Here is an 18,596-nt window from a genome sequence, read left to right on the forward strand (position 1 = left end):
TCACGAGTTGAGGGACGCGGTTAATTTTTCCGCGACAAATCGTGATCGCGGCATGCGCCAACCGGTAGGCATATGGCCAGCCACTACGACAGGGGCGATTCGTCGCAATTCCGTTTTAACCTTAGCAGGCTTAGAACGATTACGTGTTAGTGATACCTTACTTAAACGCGGCACCTGCGCTCTGATAGGAGAGGAGCGGGTACGAAGAATATTCTACAACAGGGGGTCGGCCAACTGAAGCCCGCGGGGCAGCATTATGTGGCCCCCCACACAACGTCAGGCCCTCTCCCCCCCTCCTCTTTTCACAACCTATATCTGAAGGCCGACATGGCAGTTCTGACCTCAAATGGGGTTTAGATAAGAACAAAAATTGCTTGCGGCTCGCATTACAACGATTGTTTGTAAATTGCAGCCTCAGGAGATGCGTGCTAAACACAAACGTGATTTCTATTCCAGTTTTGCACGTTATTGTTCGTTCCACGAGTTCGTTTGCTTTGACTGCAAACCGTCCATAACGCTGAGTACATGGGCCGTCAAAATAAGTTACGCCGCGCGCTATACAGGCCGAAAGGGGAGGATCAACCGGTTGGAAAACGTGAAACTGCACGTGTCAAAGATGTGTGTGTGTGTGGGGGGGGGGGGGGGGGGGAGCGACACCCGAAACAGCACAATGCAGAGAAAACACGAACAAGCAGCGGCAGCGAGTGTTTCGCTTAAGTTTTTTCGTATTTTTCTTGTTTTGTGCGCAGCTTAACGCGGGCGTACTGAGTCCCCAAGTAGCCAAACTGTCGACCCTGTTGCATTATATAACCTAGGTAGGTGCCCCGCCGCATTGTACGAGCTCAGGCAGACATTCACTTACATCCGAGTATTACACACGCGCTTTGAGGTATAGTGACAAAATGGCTGTGCGCAGCGGTCCACAGCCAAATGTAACATGAAGCGCGTAACAACCGCTGCCCGACACCGCGGACGGCGCACTTTCGACGCTGAAACGATTCGCTTCACGAAGGCAGAGAACAAGGCGCGGATTCGAAGCGCAGCCGGCGCGCCAGCAAACAACGAAAGGACGAAAGAGTTCAGAACAACGGGTGCTGCGCCTGCGCGAAATTCGTCGCAGGCGGCAGCGGCCGCCAAGCTTCCCTGTTCCATTCAGCAGTGAACCGCTCTGTACCTACAATGACATCTCAAACAAGACACAAACGCTAAGCACAACAACATAAAAGAGAAAGCAGGTACTCGCCTGGAACATTCGTGATGATAAGATCCCATGCTGCCAACAATGGCGTCACAATGGCACGGCTGAATCTAGACGTATCCATTTTCGACAGCGTACAGCCACCTTCCCTACTTTCCCTGAGAAGACGCATGGCTAACGCACAACGTAGGGGCGACATCTTAGATCACACCACGCGCATATCAATCACAGCTGCACAACATATAAGTTAACACATCGCTGTACGCGAACAAAAACCAAACTATACCGCACGACGACGCACAACCACAGCCAAGCGAGAACGAAGCACAGCGCGGCCGTCGCGGCTTCCTCTGGCTTCCAGGCTAAGAGCACCCCACGTGATTCTGCGCGCTATCACGTGACTGCCGACTGTTTTCATCGCCAGGAGCGCTAGGAGCCTTGGCTTCCGAGATGGAAGGTGCGCTATCTCGGAGGCGATGGCGTAGTTTGTAAGAATGGCAGACTGGGCGTGTCGGTTTAGCATATTTGAAGTGTAAGGCTCGGTAACGGCGACGGACAGTACGCACACGCTTGTGACAGCGCGTGATGGGCATATAAACTGTGCTGTTTTCGAAGTAAACATTGTTGAAAGTGGCGCTCTGTGTGTGTACCTTACCATGGTACCTTACACTTCAAATACGATGTCATAGCGTGCGTAGTTCTCGCTCCCTCCCGCAGTTGCCGTAGTCTTCGTCTTTTCTCACCCTTGAGCAGTGGGATGGGAGTTGGCAGTGCGTGCGCCATGCCGTGCATCCAGCCATCATCGGGTTTACAGCATATGACTTGCACTTATTGTCATGCCGTAAGTTTTACGAGCATGCGCGGTCATGCATGCGCTGCGCTAAATCGGCGCAGCATGTGAGGCGACATGTATACATGCATGGAGTTCGTGTGTCCTAGGAACTCTCTCATGCAAAGGTGAGCGCAGGGAGGGGGAAGGGGGGTGGCCGCTTTCTCAAGTAATCTGTAAGGGGGCGCCAATTCTGCCCCATACATTTACTCTGTCGAACCTCTCGAGTCATCTTTAATGCGCAGGGTTATGGCTGCGCATGCTCTTCGACAATAATGTCAACCGAGGACCTTCGATGGTGAATACGAAGCGCAATTTACCTCCAACCTTTTTACCCCCGGTGGCCGTCGGGAGAAGCACGCCATCGCTTCATTTTCATTTTTGCGTCCATGGTTCATCCATGGTTGAGCTTCTTGTGTTCCTTTCGGACTCGACAAAGTGCAAAGGGGGGGGGGGGGTGCTGCAGTGAGACTTGCCCCTCCCCCCTGATGGAGAAATCTGAGCACGCCTATGTTCTCATTTTCCTCGTTCGGTAGCGAGGTCCTAACATTATTGTTACTCATGTGTGTCCCCTTAAGGTGACATTAATTTCCTTCCGAGTCTTTGCTTACCTTTTCCAAGTGCTTCTGTGCGGAAAGCATTAACGTGGAGAAATTGTGCAGCAAGTTTTTGGCTTGGTATACGGAACCGATAATGATTTCCCTGCAGGTTTCCCATGCATGGATGAGTGGTACGAATTCGGGTGTTGAAGTGTTAGCTTCCGTAATGTTTACATAAGCTGCCTAATTAGTACCACAAGGCAAGTGTCATTGTATCCCATCTTATTTAATGAACCTCAGTGAGGCCTCGGCTTACTCTAATGTTTGTGGACGAAAAATTCATACCACAGATACATTTTCCACTGCACGCACGTAAACAAGTGGGTCGTGAAACTTTATGCATCAGTGTGTAATGTATGCATATTTATGTATGTCAGAATTGCGTGCTCTATGTTGTATACATTCCACATGTACAATTGTACTATATTAGCCTATATCTTGGCCTGTTCAAAGTAATTCTTTTTTGTCTGTCTTATTGGCTAAGTGAACAATTAAAAGTGTTCATACCAAAACTTGTAAAGTGTTCATGCAGGCGGGAAGTTCTCTGTCCCACTTACAGCTTTATACCCAGAAAGGTTTTGTAATGATTTCAACTTTTGTTCTAAATTGCTTCTACATTTGTATATGCGCCCTCGTATAAATGTTCGTGCGGTTGATATGTATACTGGAAAATATGAAACGGTAAGGCACACCTCGAGCCTGTGCAAAAAAAAGTGTTTGCTGATTTTCTTGTACATTTTCTCGAGTCTTGTAGTATTTTGTGAAGCAATGATACTTCGTCATTTGTCTACGGTATGGTATGGTAAACTTGATTGAGGTCCTGCAGGGCGTGTCTCAACAGGCAGCGGGCCGCTCCCACGTAGGGACCGTATGTGAAAATAAAATATCACGAGAATTAACATTGTGTCAATGGCTCCACCATTTACTTGTTTCCGCAATGTCACTGACATTGTAACGTTATAAAAGGCAGTACAACAACAGACGCATTGCGCAATGCACGCGATTTTAATATGCGTGCATGGATGCAGCTTACTGCTTCAATGTGCACCCTTCACTTCTTCCATTAACACCCTTATGAAAGACAATAACACCCTTTTTCCGCGCACACCCTTCTCTTAGGGTGTATGTAAAGAAAAAAGGGTGTTGTGCAATGGAAAAAAGGGTGTTAATGTCATTAACACCTTTTTTACACCCTTAAGGGTGTAAAAATGTTTAGTGTGTAGGGCTCCGTTCTGGGGGCAGCAGCAAGAGAGGCTCGGGAAGGTGGCCGTCGACCTTGGCGTCACCCAAGTGAGGCTCCCCGGGCTTGCAGCAGTCCCGTCACAGCAGTTCGCAGGGCACCTACGGCACTCCCACAGCGCGGCAAGACGACAGCGACCCACGACAATCACGGAGAGCCACGTCGGCAGTTTGACCCGGTGGCACCAAGAGGATAGGCCGAGGGTTAGGCCTAACCGGACGAGACGACGTTCTCGAAGGAAGACCGACGGGTCAGCGACGAGGACGACTAGCGAGGCGGCAGCTTCGACGACGGCGACTCCCAGACGTCGAGGAGTAGCATCGACGGGACTCAACGTCGACTTTGGCGCGGAAGCGAGGCGACGGACTCACGCGAAGTAAGACCGTTCCATTTGCGTCGCTAGACCAAGACGCCATAGTTGCCAGACTTTCGGGCCACTCAGGCCGAGTTTAGTTAGGAGTGTTGGTTGGATCCTTTTGTACCGCTTAGCGTTTTTGCACAGGTTACTCCTAAGTGTAATTATCTAGCGTGTAAACTTTGTCGTTTGCAGTGTTGTGGTTTATAAAGGGTGTTTGCAGTGACGCCACGGTCTCCCGCCTCTCTCACTCTCCCAATTCCATTCCGCGTTGCAAGCGCTCCCGAGATACGTGACAACCAGGCGTCAAAACATCGAAGTGGTTGTGTTAAAGCTGCCCACGTATTACAATGTGCGCAGGTGCGCGTGGTACCTTACGGACCCGTTGTCGGTATTTCGCCAATTCGCAAATGGAAGAATTAGGGCGTAGTGGGCCCTTCACAACTGTACTTGCAGTAGGCATTCTAGGATATAATAGTATGGAGAGCTGGGCGAGTTGGTTTGAGGATATTATTGGAAACATTTCGGCGCGCACACAATAGACGAAAACGAAAGGCGAGAAGACAAACGGGTGCTTGGAATGGCCAATGTTACGCGCACAAACGTTCCTTTCCTTGCGGCACGGTTGATGCGACGCGCACGGGCTCCCATTACGCTATCGCGTGCTACTCTTCAAGCTAATGTCAAGCGTCCTCCAAGTTTATTTATTTATTTATTTATTTATTTATTTATTTATTTATTTATTTATTTATTTATTTATTTATTTATTTGTTTTGTCTTTTGCCCCAATGACATTGCTACCTCTGCCATGTTAAGTATAGACAATCACATACCGAAATTTTCAGGTTGTCATAGCTGACCCACCCAGGTGGTCTTGGGATTATGGTGCTCGACTGCTCACTCGAAGATTGCGGGAAAAAACCCGGCCGCGGTGGCCGCATTTCAATGCAGGCAGAATGCTAGATGCTCATGTACTTTAGATTTTGGTGCGCGTCAAAGAAACCTAAGTGGTCCAAATCGCCGCAGCCCTCCACTACAGCGTCCCTCATAGCGTGGCTTTGGGACGTAAAACCCTAGCAATTAATGTTATTACAGCGAAAGCTGTTATGAGATCCCAACAACAGCCGATTTTGGCACCGTAGTTGTCCGCCTCCGCCACTGGTGTCCGTAACCGCTTTTGCCCGAAATAAGAAAAATAAATGACATAAGAGAAAAAATCCAGGATCGGATGGGATTTGAACCCAGGCCCTCTGCGTGGCAGTCGAGTATTCTACTACATAGCCACGCCGGTGCTTGAAACTTTTCGCAAAAATACTCTATACAGGAGTCATGTCGGGCAAGGAATCGCGTTAACACATATAATATAGCGTCGTAGAAGAGTAAAAATAACAACTAGGCGTCACACAATGCGAATTGCGCAACTAGTGGGTTGTAGAATGCTTCCAACCCCTTATAAAGGGCTCAGCTATATTTCTTCATCGTCATCAGCCACAGCACAAAGTGCACGTAATGCCTTAAAGCAGGGGTCGGCAACCTTTTTAGGCGGAGGGCCAAAAGTGGCATGAAGCCGACGCGGCGGGGAGCGCACGGCAAAACGGGGGAGAGGGGAGGTTGCAGGGAAAGAGAAAAAACAAAAAAAAAGTTTAAAGTGACAACAGTGTACAAAAGTGACATACACCTGAAGATTCTTGGATGGAGGTCCTTCCCTGACCTAGTATTTCCACGAAGGGTCTTCCCCTTTTTTGTAACTGTGCAAAGAAAGGAACTGAAGACATTATCTGGCTAAGTGTGAAGATGGGAGAGTAAGGGACAATGCCAACTGGAAGCGACCTTTCTTTGTTCCTGTCTAACACTATTTGACGTCAAAACTGGCGTGTCGGCCTTCAGGTAGGAAGTGACATGGGGAGGGCGGGGGTTCAGTCGTCGTGCCGGGGGCCACGTAATAGTACTGCCCAGCGGGCCGCAGGTTGCCGACCCCTGCCTTAAAGAGATGTAGCGGGTACCACGCTTCACCGCAGAATGACGAATAATGGCATAGTGAGTGCTTCCCTACTTCACAAGAATTATGACAATTATGGCGCAGTGGGTACCTTGCAAGTGTACTTGTATTAGTAGCCCCAAGATAGTTTACAACGGGCTCTAGAAAGGCCACTCCCCTCGCGAGGCCTCCCCTCGCGGGGCTGGGATAGTCGTCCACCGGATAAACAAATAAAGTCTTTTAACTAACTAGAAAGGCCACTATTCCAGCTTTGGCTGTGACTGTGTTGCGTGTTTCGCGCACGCCTGGCGATTTTTAGCGGTCACAGCAAAATTTGAATTTAAGATTACGGGAATGTATACTGAAAAGAAGTGACAAACGTCACAAGCGTCCGCGTTTTTGCAAAAGCCAGAAAGACTGCACGTAATGTACAAACGCAAGCGAGGAAAAAAAGGTTGTTGCAGTTGGTACATTTACCCGAAAAGTATACGTTAGATATATGACCTTACAGTGCGGATTAGAAAATAACTTTCACTGAAGTTTCATGGTAGCGTATTGTAATACTCACTCATATCGCTAAGGTGAGCTCAGTCGGTAGAACTATCGTACCCGAGTGCTGCAGGCGTTATACAATCGCGCGAACAGCTTGCACAGTGCACTGCGACAATAAATGCAAGTGCTTCTTTCCCGAAGAATCATGCGTGAGTTATCTTTTGTCAAGTAGTGGACGTTCGTGCAACTTGGGAACACATGCGGGGTATTTCAAGAAGTGTGTCCCAAAATCCTCAAGATAAGGGAAATGGAATATTTACTCGCTGTAATCATGATTACTTTTTGTGTAGTGGCAGACATCTTAAAATGGCTAGAGACACCAATTACGGCAGTCATTAAAGAGATAAAATTAACTTTTGAATCAGTGAAGACAGGCGGTGGGGTCAAATGATAGAATTGCAGCCCTTCGTGCCCATGGCCGCTTAGAGCTTTCGAAAAAGCGATACTTGTAATTTTAGTAGGGTGAAAAAATAATGACCAGTTTCGCCCACGAAACCCAAACGCGGAAGAGCGCAACTGCCATATTCATTCAAGGCGCCCAGAATGAGCAAGCGTCGCTACCTTGGTCACTATTTCAACTATCGATCGACTTTGCTTCATGTGTGTGCGGGCCGGCTGCGCTTGAGATTATAGTATGTAGCACGCATTGCGCACTTACGTTTGCGAATGTTGAAGAACACCACTGCAATCATTTTCACGAACAGTGACTTCATTGTGGTCGTCTGCTAGTTGCGCTCATTGGCGCTTCAATTTAAGCTTCACCAGTGAATTTGGTCGAACTGTGTTACTCGGCAATAACTACCTGGATACTGCTGGGCAGTATCTTGGGTATATTGTATCTGTATCGCGATACGTCTCGAAAGAGGAGTATCTGTATCTGTATTTCCGATACATTCGATAATGTATCGTGTATCTTAAGATACAAGATACTTCTATCGCAACACAACCGTGTGAAACAATAATCGCTTCTCAAGCTGGTACTGATGCCACTAAGCCGTCTGAATAGTGTTAGGGCAGTGACGCAATTTTATTTTTCCGCAGGGTCCTCCAGTGAGGGCAGAAGATGACGAAGACAAGCGCGCGGACGTCTACACCCAGCTCACGTACCTTTTGTTTTCTCGATCTCTTTTCTTTTTAGTTGCGCCAATGCCGCGACACTTGCTCTCAGCCACTGTCCTGCGCCGCGTACTCCACTGCGTGCGGCGTCTATCGCGCAAATTCTGATGTTGCTACAGTGTTGTTATTGAAGATTCTCATGCGTCTTGCTCCGTAACGAAATGTGATGCGTGCGAGAATGGGGTTGCTTTGCGTCGCGTGGATTTTACATATCAGCGATTGGAAGGATCTCGTGGATGTAAGTTTGAGTTGGATGCAATGAATTAACTTATATGCAAATAAGATTCTAACAACTTTAGCACCACTGGTACTGATGCTAGATCTAAAAGAGAAAACGTTTACCTAACAGAAAATATCTTGGCGGTCCGTATTTTTCACTTCCTGCTACATTTATTCAAAGAATTTATGAAATCATAATTTTATTATTAGCACAAGTGCTTTCTTAGCTGTCATTTTGCATCCCATTCATTACCTAGGTCTCTGCACTGTTTTTCCGGTCTGGTCACTGCAGTATGTCTTTTGTAACGCGCTGATGCTCCGTTTTACTCATGAGCATCCCAACGAGCCGTTTCAGGCAATTTTCCATAGGCACTGAATTTTCTATTGTCTAGACAGGTAAGTTGACGATACTTCATGCTCGTAGCTATTAAGGGCGCCGTCAGTATTGTATTTCTGTACTCATTCAATGTGAATGTTTGATACACAACTGTTACAAGCTGCCACCAGCGTCGCCGGCGCGAAGTCGGCGACGGGAATGACAGCAGGTTAGTTCGTTCCGTACGCAAGCAGAGACAGTGAAGAGATCAGAGACGTGGGAAACAAAACAAAAGAACTTTACTCTAGTGATATTGCAGCACAAGGAACGGTAGCAGAACACTTATTAGAACTAACAAAATACATCAACACTTAATACATACGATTAACAAAATACATATGAAATCAATAAATCAGCTTACAAGAGAGAAGGATTACGAATTACACAAGAACTAACAAACACTAAAACTATTGATGCAAAAGTTCGAAGGGATAAACCGGTGAAGGCATACGTGTGATGACCGGCAGCGTTGCGTCCACGACGATCGGATGCGAGAAGTCGTCGGAGTTCTGGCACGACTGCGATGTCGGTGGTGTTGCAACGCTGGTGTTTCCGGAAGGCTAGTGCTTGAAGGCGATCTCGGGCAGGTTGAGCTAACCCGAGAGGAAGCTCCGATGTCTACGATGCGGACGTTAATTTCTCGTCCCAACTAAACGAACGGCTAAGTTTAGGTGGCCAGCCGATACAGAGCCACACTAAAAACTTCCAGAAGGGATACTTGTTGATCTGCTTCTACACCATGTTGGTAAGCGACTAGACTGCTTAGCAGGGCCAAATCCTGCGCTTAAATCAGCCTCGTGTCCCCTCATCCTTTTCCTGGGGGAACAAGGGACCTCTACCTGGGTCCAATCATGCGCGTTTCATCGTTCGAAACTCCGCCCTAAAATTACACTGACCACACCCCCTTTTAATTGGGAGAGGGTCCTCAACTTGAGCGAGGGTGACAATCTGTTGGGGTGCTGCCATACGGCTTGTCCACCAGAAGTTTTTCCCGTGGGAACGGTCAGTTTACTTGGCTCTCAGCCGGAGCGTCTTGAAGTCAAAAGCTTGTTCGGAGTACCTCGCGGCCTTTGCAAGATCCTGCCGCCGCCGCCGTAGGTACAAAGGATCAATCGTCCGCGGCGACGTTCGAAGAAGGACACCCCATTCAGCACTTCCCGGCTCTTTTCAAGAGTACGCGGTTCCCGCCGGTCAGCGGGGAAGAGCGGCGCCCGTTAATTCGCCGTGACGCCGGGACGCAAAAATCGCCGTCCGTGACAACAACCACCTCTCTATTTTACTTATTTTTTTTCCCTGTTGTAGGCCCTCTTAAATATTTTTCGTATTACTAATCGCCACGTAATGGGAGCTATAAGGGGCAATAGCGCGAATAGCGGCGGTGTCCTGCGACGCTTTGTGCAACTATACAATACGTCTGAGACGTTTCTGTGTCGCATATGTTCTCTCGTTGAAGAAAAATTGCGAAAAGATTATACTTTAGTGAGTCTGTCAACAAAGAATCCTTTACGCCAGCAGATAAGTAGAATATGAAAATTCATTGCAGTTTTACGTCATCTACGTATGCACCAGGGGTCTCAAACTCAGCTTATAGCCAGCGGGCTGCCGTCGCAAAATTTAGTTCCAAGGGCCGGGACAGTGAAGATGGTGGGAGAGAGTTTGAACAAAATGACGTTGACATTTGAAAGGATCCCATATCTCATATGTAGGTGACTTCTCAGGGGGATTTGGAGTGAGGATTCGAGAAACATCGATACCGATGTACACAACGAGTGAAATCTAGATGCGCATTCTGAAATATAGTTTTTGTTCCACGGTTATATTTCAGCACATGGTGACCACATGTTCCTCACGAAAGGAGTGCTTGAGAACAGTCATGTCTCTGCAGCTCACGAACATACTTATTTAGAAAATGAACACGGTCGTGTGTGCGGGCCGGGCCGCTAGCGAAAGGTCTCAAACCCCTAGTATACACCATTCGTTCCAACCCCCCCCCCCCAAAAAAAAAAAGAAAGAAGAGAATGTCGCTACTAGCGTTGTTACTGCTGTACACCTGGCCGGATATACGGTAATGTGCAAACTGTCTTTTACGGACAAGGTAAAGGTCCACGGCGGTATTTGCGCGGTCGTGCGAAGGCATCTTGTTGAAGTTATTGTGATTATATGGCAACCCTCTAGCTGGTCGGCAAGCTGGGCAGCGACTCCCATCAATTGCAAAATTAACAAGCAAGAACCGCTGTCAGCGAAGTGTATAAAGCGTTGTCCTGTGAACAAGCTAAAACAAACCCCAATAAGCTGTTTTGGAAGGAAACGAACGTACTTTGAGCAAGAAGGGCAAAACTTTCGAGATACTAACAGACATTTCATTCTGGTAAAACAAAATAGGTCACAGTTAAAAAATTTTCAGGCAGATATTTTCGTGCATAGGCATTTGCAGCTACATTATATGGATCTATAATAACAAATTTGAGAATGTATCGAAGTATCTTAAGATACAATTGCCAAGTATCGTATCGGATACAATTATTGCGGCAGTATCTTGTATCGGTATCTCCAATACTTCTTGCCTGAGTATCTTTTATCGTATCGCGATACAATTTCAAAGTATCTTTGCCCAGCCCTGAACCACCAGAGGCCGCTTTTTCGAAATCTCAAAGTGGCGATGGGCTCTTCGCAGGAAAGATTTCAATTCTCCTATTTGGCCCGTTCACCTGTCCCCACTAGTTAAAAAGTTTACTAAGTTAATTTGTTCATTCAGTGGTGTTTTTATGTATCCTGCCATTTTAAGATGTCTGCCGCTACATAAAAAGTAATTATGAAGCCAGCTGGCAAATATTGTTTCCCTTATTTTTGATGATTTTCGAAGACTGTTCTTGAAAGGCCCTGTATAATTCTGTCCTGTTTCTACTAAGTAGCAATTTCTGAAATAGCGATTGTCATTATCTCGCCGAGGAAAGCAGCGAGCCATCTCAATTACACCAGGAAATCAGTTTTTTCTCGCGCTGTGCTCAAGAAAAACGCAATGACCACGTTTTCTTTGACTGTACAATGTAATACTCAAGGGCAGCCACTGAGGCGCTTCTTGCGGACAGCGCTACAGGCAATATGGTGCGCGCTTCACTCCTGTTTACATTTACAGAGAGAAACAGATAAGCACCACGCATCACGCGCGAAGATTACCGTCGCTTTGGCCAATGCTATAGGGAGAGCATAGGCGAAAGCCTGCGCTCTCGCGAGGCACTCGTTAAATTACTCCGACATTCTCAGTCGATTGCATTGTCACTTCTTATTGCTCGTTCTCTTTCGGTCGCCTAGGAATCACCACTGGTTCTGCATGCACTTGGTCGCCGTCAGCGGTATAAACTTTGATCCTGAAACATTTCATTCACCCCAATTCACATTAACATTTCATTCACTGTCATTAGTTTACATTTGGTTCAGTTTCATTCAATTTAACATTCGAGTCACTGCTGGTGCACTTTAACAATTTCTTAACAGTTAATTTCCCTTCGGTTCACTGTTGATTTCGTTTACTGCCACTCTCTCTACATTAACTCGCCTTCGATTCACATTTAATTAACGTTCTAGAGACCCGCGTGCCATGCGATGTCAAGGCACGTTAAATAACGCCAGATGGCCGAACTTTCCTGAGCCCTCCGCAACGGCTCGCCTCATAATCATATCGTGGTTTCGGCGCGTAAAAACCCTAGAAATTATTATTATTTATTCAAGGGTGATTCACATGTGATTCACCTTAATGGGCATTCGATTCCCTTTAGTTCATCATAATTTACATTTCATTCCACTTACGCACTAATTACCACTTCTAATCACTTGGCGCACGCTTACTGCACTAACTAACCCCCCACCCCCTGAAGCTGTCTGCACCCCACCCGGCGTGGTAATATACCTCTGGGATCGGCTCACCTTTTGGTACCATACGTGTTCACGTCGCCGGGCGCTGGGTTTTTTCACTCATGAGCCATACAAAGCTTGGCCTTAATAAGCGGAGGGTCGAATTTTTTCGCGAAATCCAGTCCAAAAATGTGTAATTTTTTTATTGCTGAAATAAATTCTTCAGACGATTCCATTTAAGAAAAAAATTGTCTAAAATTTTTTTTCGTGACCGTAAAGTGACAAAAAAATCAGTTTTGTTGTTACATACATATGGCTTATTCGTAGTAAAATCAAGCATAATCCCCCCCCAAAAAAAGCTTCACAGTTTTTTATGAATAAAAATTATGCATTGTATTAAACATAGCTCACAAACATACAAAAATAAGCGCACCGGAGTACGTTTCCGTTTAAAAACGCCCGTGCTCTAACACTAAAAACTTTTCAGCGTGTGATAGTCTTTGAAGCATGGCTGCCCGCGCACGCGTTTCAGATGTCGCTCCTTGATCGTCATCGGAGTCTGAACTCGTCAAAAAATCCTCGTCTGACGAACTGAAATCCAATGAATCAGATTCTGATTCGGCAATTGGGGAATAGTCCGCATCGGAAGAATCGCTGCTCGACTCACCGGCAGCAGAGCAACCGGCGCGCGCTTCCATAACGTAAGCGAACTGCGTCAGTGAGCGCACGGAAGAAAACTATGGTTCTGCGCCCGTCCGGAAAGCAAAACGAGTGAAAAAGCTACAGTAATACTTCGACTTATCGCCAACAAGACGTTGTTAGTTTTTCCGAGACTCCAAGGGAAATGCAATCACCGTGGCGCCGTTTGTGTAATTTAGCGCCGCACGGAAACAGATGTAATCGCGCGCCGTGGTGCAATAAATGAGCGAGTAACAAGCGGTCACCACTAGAGAGATTAGAAACCAAACAGCCATCAGCTTTGCGGGCGCAAGAAGCGAAAACCACCCGAAGGACGAAACCGAAACGAGCCGGACCGCGTGCGCGCGTTCTGATGCGAGATTACAAGCCGCCGCGCCTCTTTGGAAAGAAAAAAAAAAGACTGAGAGACATTGGCGTATTAAAAAAAATTACACGTATTCCCGAAGCGTGGCAGCACATTCCAAGCAAGAGATATGGGAGAAGGCGCGCGTTTGAAACCAAACCGCGCCGCGGGCGCTCTCGGTTGCGCAAGCGATAGCCGGCGCGCGGCGCGCCATTTTGCGAAGCATAAAAAAAGCAACAACGGAGAGACATCGGCGCATGAAAAAAATTCCACGTATTCCCGAAGCGTGGCAGCACATGCCAAGCAAGAGAAATCATCAAAAAAGGCGCGCACTTTAAACCAGCTGCACCGCGAACGCGCTCGGATGCGCAAGCGATAGGCGGCGCGCCGTTTTGGGAAGCGAAAAAAAATACAACGGAGACACATCGGCGCATGAAAAAAATTCCACGTATTACCGAAGTGTGGAAGCACAGGCAAAACAAAAGAAATGATCGAAAAAGGCGCGCGTTTTAAAAATAAACGCTATGCCGTACATGTACGACGAAAACCCTTTGGTACCAGGAAGCTTCTGCCGTACATGTACGGCGAAAACCCTGAAGGGGTTAATAAGCGATCATCTACTTGTGAATTTTAGATGACTTGCCGTTTTCCCTGATCACACTGGGCTGCGCCATGCCTTCATTCAAATTTCGTCACTTCTTTGTAACGGGGTGTTTCCGTCTGACGAAACAGATCGGCCTCTTCTTCCATGCTCACGGCGCTCTCTGTTTCAACATCAGCTGCATCAGGGCCGCGAAATTCGCAGATGGTAATTTGAAATTGCATGCGATTTTTCTGGTTGTAAAAAATGGATTTGCCATAATTTATTTCGCCCTACAACTTTTCAGTAATAACAACTGTCCTTATGTTACTAAGAATGTACAAGTCATTGGTCATTAGAACTGAAAATATAACGTTAGTCGTTGAAAATTAAGTTTGCCTCGCCATAGAGTTTATCTGCCAAGATTGGCATCTGGTGTCTCGTCGAATTTTACTCAGAGTTTAAAAATATGCCGACGCACTCTAGGACGGACCGACCAAATATACTTTGCTTACTGTTACATGGAGTAAGTGACAATATTTTTTGTGATCTGCTCGATTACTTAATTAGGCAAGATTAAGTAACCAACTTCGAAAGTAACGAAGCTGGGCAAAGAATTGCAATTAGAAAGTTGTAGATCGGTTCGCAAACCATCTGATTAGCCAGTTTCTAACTTTCGATCTATTAAGTACTAGTGTTTTTCTGCTTAAGGAAGACGCGAAAAAAAAAAAACGTGAAATATATGTCCACTTGCGTGCCGTGATATCAGGGCTCCCTAACATTCCGTGTGGAAATGAGTATATCATTTGGCCAGGTGTGCTGTCGCTTAAAAGGCGACAGGGCAGTGGACGATGGTGCTGTCTGTCGGAAGACGCACCTCTCGTTTGCGGCAGCAAGAGCGATAACCGCTTCGTCTGCTCAACACTGTCATGAACCACCGCCAGGAGCATATGTTTTTGCCTGGAAAAGTGATAGAGTTACATAATAATTGTTGGGGTTTCACTTCTCAAAACCACGATATGATTATGAGGGTCATCGCAGGGGAGGGCTCCGGAAATATGAACCACCATGAGGTCGTGGTTTTTATCCCTGCTCCAAGCATCACCACTTCCAATTGAGGCGGAATGAAAAAAAGGAAAAGCACTCGTTTACCAGGCATTGGTTGTAGGATACAAAATGCAGGTGTTTAAAATTAATACAGTGCCTTCTACTACGGCGTGTCCACAATTATCTCATCGTTCTGGCATGCAAAGCCTCCGAAATTACTTTTCGGGAACTTCGTGGTCGCACCGGAGCGCCACACTAGAGAACCAACGTAACAGACTTCTATAACTTAATTGAGTGCAGCCGGAAGCCGGGATTGCGCCTGCACTCTAAGGTGTCCTTCCACCACAGAAAAACAATCATCTGGGGTGCTATGCAGGATGGCCCGAGCTTCTCGGGAACACGAGTTTGCTCCGAGCTCGCACTACGGTGGACATGATAGGAAGACAGTGCGAAGCGCGCGATAGCAGCGTTGATAAAAACGGCTACAAGCACGAGCATGGCGTCACAAACGCATGTGCGGCATTTGCGGCGGTTTTCAAAGGAACAACGCGTGCGAACGCGTCAGCGCCGCCACTCAGTCAACATTTCAATCGTGCAGCAGCGTGAGCGTGACTGTCGCGCTATCTTTTTGCCAACTTATCATCGCGCTTCCCACGGGCGTGTTCGTGGACGTGTGTCTTCTTTCGGAAAGTTCTTTCGTTCCACCTGCAGCATGGAAATTTCCACTCTCGAAGGCAACAGGGGCGCACACGCAGCGCTCTCGTGCAACTCGTTTCGCTTCTGTCGAATATTACAGATAAATAAATGGACAGGTTACTCCTACTTACATTACATGTCTGAAGATTTTTCTGCAGTAACGAATCGGTAGAAACAATGTCTCCACAAACAAGTAAAATGTAATATTTCTCGCCGGAAATGACACCACGGGCGCTTGCTTCATGGCTGTGAGTGGTACGTCGTGAGCGCGGTGAAATTGAATGCGAGACATCGTAGCCACGTGATGATATAACCTTTAGTTTTTCGTGCGTGTGCGCATAGCCTGCGCCATTAAGCTCATAGATGAATCCTGCCGCTCGCTGGCGTTGCGGCGTGAGCACTGCTCCTCGGCTTGAGCAAACGCGGCGGGCGGACCCGATCTTCGCCGCGGGCGTCTGTCAATCAAACTGATTGATGTGCGAACTCGGGTACGAACTCGTTGATTATGAAAAGGCCCCAGTTCGACTCGTGACGGTCATAGTGCCCGTGTGCCTGACAAGCGTTTCATGCGGTGGACACTATAAGCAATATCTTCTTTGCATATAAAATAATTTGGTCAGCTTGCACTACTTGTGCAAGGCTGGAGCCATCGGAAGAGCGTGTGATCCCCTAGCTTTTTCTAGCTTTTTTACGTGGCTAGTCCTCAGTCCGCTCGGTCTTCTCTGGAGTGAATGCCAGGTATGGTCGGTCTCAATTTTGGTGGTATTAATTAGCTAGGTCTTAAATGACATGATATTGAATAGTTATTATGTCTTATGTGGTAATGTTTTAGTCAACACGTCATTAATTACTCAGGTCTAATTAGCAAGGCATTAGTTGACATAGGGCTAATTAGCATAATATTAATTAGTAAGATTATAGCTAGCATGACCTTGGTGAGTAAGACCCTAATTAGTTCGGTTTTAATTACGCCCTAATTAGCGCCGTGATAATTAGCATGTCATTAATTAGCTGTCTCCTAGCTTATCGCGGCTTCAGTCTTAATAAGATGTGGCTTAATTAGCTCGGCCTTAACATGACTTGGCTTAATCAGCTTGGTCATATCTTGTCCTGGTTTAATTAGCTAGGTATACCGCCCAGCCAATTAGCTAATCAGCCGTGCGCACGTGCTCGGGGAGCGCAGCAGACGATGAATAAGAGGACGAAGAGGGCGCGCCGGCCGAGCAAAGCGCTAGTATGTAGAGGCCGACCATGATGATTACACACGTGGCTTCGGCGATTAACTCCGGCCGAGCGCCTTGCAACGCCGTGGCCGGAGCTAATCTCAGAGGCCGCGGTGCTGATTATTCTGAAGGATACTTAGTGCAGATATTAAACGCTTGGAAAGAAATTTAAACAGCCCGTACCTCTAAAAAATATGGCTAGTAAAAGTTTCTGACACTTTTCTTGCATGGGTGCACGTTTGCACTCAGTGGAACGACAAACAAATGAAAGAAGATGCCTATGGTTTGAAGACACCACCCAACTTTGTCGACCGCCCTTGACGTGACGCCGCGTTCCATGTAACCAATGGAACGCAGCGCGTGCTGAGGGATGCAATCAACCTTTTCTTACTGTTTGCTCGTTCAAAAGGGAGTTTCGCCAAACTCGGGCCATCCTGCATAGCACCCCTGGCTTGCTTGCGTTTCCTCTCTCGAAAACTGTGCGCTCGCTTTCCTATAGAATGCTATGCCCCGCAGACAGCCGCACGGCGTTCGTGACCAGGAAGTACCAGGCGCGCGGCGATAACCAAAGGAAAGCATACTAGATAGACGACGATTATTGGGTGGCAGAAAGATGCCCATTACACGCTTTTTTTTTGTCTTAGAGTGTGCAGGACGAGCCATCCAACTTTGCTTTTCTCGTTAGCGCTTCCCACCTTTGCGTCCGCACATTGCAGTGCCGGTGGGCGCTATATACTTTTTTCCGACGAAAAAGGGAGTCGTGCTTCTGTAAAATGTTTGTTTGCCTCGAACTGGCCAATCAACGCCTGTGGTTCAATCTGTTCATGTTCCAACAGTATCGATATCGCACAGCATGTTGCTTGCAGAATACAGATCTCAATTGCACGAGCCATGGGAACAAAAAAAGATACGCTAAATTATATATAAATAAAATAAATAAATAAAATACATTCGTTACGTTATCATCTGCGCATGCTTCTCTTTTCTTCTGCAGCTTTTGCCAAAGGCCTAGCAAGCAAACGTCATAGCTCATATCTTATTTCACTGTCTTGTCTACGCTCTGTCATATTTCACTGTCTTGTCTACGCCCTGTCGTATCTTATACCGACCCATTGCCATCAACTTCGCAGTACAGTGGCGTCGTCTAAACCAAGCGCTTGAGGAAATACAGTGCGGTACTATCAGTTCTGGCCCGCGTAGTACGTTCTCTACAGCGAGCATTTTTGCGAATTGGCGCCGGCCTGCCTATTTCTGAAAGTCCAAGTTCTGTTGCGCTTTCGAAGCCCGGCATTTAGAGCTCAGCTTTCCATGTCGCAGCGAAACATGGAAGTGATTTTAGCGCGTTCTGCGTTTGGCGCACGACTTCAGCGTGGAAGCGGCGCCCAGTGGTCCGGCGTCGGCGGTAAACGCCAGCAACGACCCAGTGGGCGAGTCATCATCGGAAATGGTAGGGAGGTACCTTCTTCGATGCCAAGCAGCGTCACCACAACCATCCCCATTCTGAAATCTTCACCACCACCCCCATGCTCAAGTGAACTGCCCGCCATCTCCGCGGAATCGCCATCTAAAGACGACGGGGCACGTCGTGTGAATCGCACACCACGGGTCCGCCCAACGCAGCGAGTGCGGTTCTCCGACGTTGAAGGCAGGTGGACTTACGACGTGGACGAACATACGCAACCAGTGTGCCCGGA

This window comes from Rhipicephalus sanguineus, chromosome 1 (assembly GCF_013339695.2).
Source record: "Rhipicephalus sanguineus isolate Rsan-2018 chromosome 1, BIME_Rsan_1.4, whole genome shotgun sequence".
NCBI lineage: Eukaryota > Metazoa > Arthropoda > Arachnida > Ixodida > Ixodidae > Rhipicephalus > Rhipicephalus sanguineus.